Source organism: Lates calcarifer, unplaced genomic scaffold, assembly GCF_001640805.2.
Source record: "Lates calcarifer isolate ASB-BC8 unplaced genomic scaffold, TLL_Latcal_v3 scaffold_37_80, whole genome shotgun sequence".
Classification (NCBI taxonomy): domain Eukaryota; kingdom Metazoa; phylum Chordata; class Actinopteri; family Centropomidae; genus Lates; species Lates calcarifer.
This window is the reverse complement of record NW_026118159.1, coordinates 436,509-440,521: the sequence shown is the minus strand read 5'-3', so window position 1 is coordinate 440,521 and position 4,013 is coordinate 436,509.

The following is a 4,013-nucleotide window of genomic DNA, read 5'->3' as shown; positions in this document are numbered from 1 at the left end:
ATTTTTGATGCCATACTATACTATGACTTTTTTTGACCATGATTTTTGATGCCATACTATACTATGACTTTTTTTGACCATTTTTGATGCCATACTATACTATGACATTTTTTGCATTTTTGACGCCATACTATACTATGACATTTTTTGCCATTTTTGATGCCATACTATACTATGACATTTTTTCATGATTTTTGACGCCATACTATACTATGACATTTTTTCATGATTTTTGACGCCATACTATACTATGACATTTTTCGACCATTTTTGATGCCTTTCTACACTGACATTTGTGGACATCTCTCCAATCATGGACCATGTCTCCGTGATGTTGTACAGCTTATTGGTGATTGTGGATGATGTCGTGGATGATGTCATGGATGATGTTGTGGACGAAGTGGTGACACCTGGAGGAAATCAATGAGAAACATACAAAAGAAAATTATCATTCCAGCACTTTGTAAATAAATAACAACCACATTTACAAAGTTAACCTCAGCTTATGTGAAAATGTGGCCTTATTATACTATGACATTTCTTGACATTTTTTGACACCTTGCTATAATATGACTTACTTCTGATACTATTAATTACTTTTACATTACTTCTATTAATACAGATTATTTATTTTCTGCTATACTGAATACTGAACATAAACAGGCTGTTGACGCCTCAGACAGTTCTTTGCTCTTCTGTCTTTTTTCCCACGCTCAGTGTGGTACACACAGACACACAACACAAAAGCTAAGTCAACTTTTCTCCATTTAGACTGCTTCCAAGTGTGATTTCTGTATCAGCACCTCTTGCTTGGCACTAGTGAGTTTAAATACAAATTAACGGAGCATCACATACTTGAAATCCAATTATTTCTTACAGTTTGTAAAGGTGTCAATAATTTTGGCCAGTCACAAAACAATCTATTTCTCTGCTTTTCTCTTTTGTTCCAATGCAAACAAAAGAAAGAAGAAATAAATGTGAAAACCAAATCATTTTAACTGCATTCATTTTCTGAGAGAAGTGATGCATTATCTGAAAGAGCTGATATTTTTACCCATTACTGTACATGACTGCTTCAGTGATTAGTTGATAAACAATTAATAATCATTTTAGTTACTTTTTCCCAAATATCTGTCACAAAAAATCAATGAATACCAAGGTTTGAGCTGGGATTTAACCACTAATACTGAGTGAAACGATTGAGATCATTTGCTGACATTAATAATTCAGCTCATTCACACATCTATTCACACTGGGTAAATGTTTAGGGCACACACCTGTTTGGTCTGTGTGGTGATGTTGGTTGCATCCAACTTTGTCAGCAGAACAAGCTGACCTGGAACACGCAAGTGCAACACTTGAAACACTAATACCAAAAATAAATGAAAGCTTTTCACCATTAAAACTTAAACAGTATAGGTGAACACAACACTGAAAACACTGGAGCCTTGACTGAACCTTGACAATCACACTTTGAGCTTGAAGGTGTACAAAGACATTACTTTATTTACTAACCTCAGAGAGAGCAATATTTAAGGAAGAAATTCAAAAATGTAACTTTCACTTTCAAAGCTTTCTTCAAGTTTTCTTCTCTTCAGTTTTAATGTAGTTATTGTAAGTCTCAAATCACCACAAACAAATGACTTTAACGCTAATATACACAACAGGGGATCAACGGATGACCATTGACAGTTTACTAGGAACAGACACAAAAACGCTAAGAGACAAAATGAAGACCAAAGGCCAAACAAAAACAACGCAGAGAAGGAAAACTGCCACAACGAAACACAAACCTGAGACACACAACACTGCAAATTGAACACAAACAGACAAAAAGCTGAACAAACGATGCAAAACGATCACAACTGAATGAACAAGATGAAACACAACAGAGTCACAACATGTATCATTTCTGTCACTTTCTGCAGGTATTTCTGCCTCTGGAGCTGTAGAGTCTGATCTGTGATGACAAGTCTCCTGCTGCTCCTACAACTCCACTCAACACCTGCTGCTAGAATTAGAAATTACTTATACTGCTATTAGTTGTATTGCTGTGTTAGCAGTTAATACTTTAATTATCACTACTATCATTACTACTGCTGTATTACTGGTATCACCTCACATCTGATATGGAACCTGTGTTATGCTATGTTCTTCTTTCGCTATTCTCTCCCCCCCCTCCCCCTCTCTCTCCTTCTTAACCCAACCGGTCGAGGCAGATGGCCGCCCACCCTGAGTCCGGTTCTGCTCGAGGTTTCTGCCTCTTAAAAGGAAGTTTTTCCTTGCCACTGTCTCCTAGTGCTGCTCATGGTGGGTTTTGTTGGGTCTCTCTCTGTAAATACCTATTTTAAAGAGTATGGTCTAGACCTGCTCTATATGAAAAGTGCCTTGAGATGACTGTTGTTGTGATACGGCGCTATATAAATAAAACTGAATTGAATTGAATGTCTGTGAAGCGACCACAAAGGGACAGAAACGGCTGTCCATCTTATGTCATGGTCACTTTAGCCACAGAAACATAAACACACTCTTACAAACGACTGAAAATGTTGCTAGCTTACTTTCAGACGTTTCATCCGGCGCTGTGCTCTGCTCTCACTGCTGCCAGTCACGTTCGATGACGCCATGCGTCATGGTCAGTGATGTCACACAGCAGCCTCGGCAGACAAACGCAGACTGGACGGCTCATTGTGCTCCGCCTAGCAGCTGGCTCTGATTGGTCGAATTACCGGTACTTTTCTAGAAGAAAATGATAAAAATACAAATCCTAAAGCAACATTCATAACATTTCATATGGTATCGTGAACAAACATTAAAATACAGACAAACAAATTACATAGAAAAAAAAAATATATAATAATATATAGTAAAACAAAATTTAATTAGCTAGAATAAGCAAAGTACTGTGTTTTTTAAACACATCAAAAGATAATGGATCTAAAGTTCTTAAATATAAAACATACTACACATCGTGCATGAAGCAGACAGTCATGCTGGTGCAAGACTGCCACTTTAACATACATGTATGTGGCCATAACACTGTTAAATTCCATCAGTGTTTCCTGAATCGTCACCACCTGCATCTCTGTCCACACTAGTATAATAATAATACACATTTGCGTGTTGAGGCCTGTGATTTCATAACACACCCTTTTAAACTCAAACAAACGTCAGTTGTTTCATTGTCCTAAATGCAGTCGTTCAGTAACGACAGTAACGTCTTCTCAAAAACAGTATTAACAACAATCAGTTCAGTTGTGAGCAGCCTCAAGCCATCTACTCATGTTTACATATTCTAACTGATAAGGTGGTGGCCAGTCATTTAGTAAATCAGGACACCACACACTGTAACCAGGGTTAGCAATATTTATGAGTCAGTGAAGGGTTGGGGTCATTTCCCAGCATGAAGCCATCTCACGCTGCCAGGAATTAAACTGACAGAAATACTGAATCCTTTATTTATTTTGCTTTTTGTAGATTTCATTTTACTTGGTTTAAAAATGGGAAAAAGAAGTCTGACTAATATGATCTAATAAATGTCGTAGAATGTAAACTGTAAAAAACAAGCACAGTGGACATGACCTCAATGCTTTTCATTTTAACCATGGCCCTGTCAAGAGGAAACTAATCTAAATTTAAATTGTGTTAGATAAAGCCACTTGAATTTGTGAAAGCATCTCAAAACCAATAAGATAAATAAAAAAATCTTTACTTTAAAAAAACCCCACTGGTTTTCTGTTTTTTTAATTCTTGGAGATGTGAGGTAATTTTGTATCTGTGGACGATAGCATTGGCTTGAAAACAAAAAAGTTCAAACTGGAAACTGCTTACACATATGTTGAACTAATTCGGACTTTTGCCCTTTTGTTCCCAGATCAACCAAGTACAGCCGTGACTCAGGCTGGGTAAACCACCCCAGCAGTTATTGGCCAATATTATCAGATCAATGAAAAGCGGGGGAGTACGTCCAGTCACTCAGAGAGTCAGAGGATAAATACTGGGTCAAATCAGAT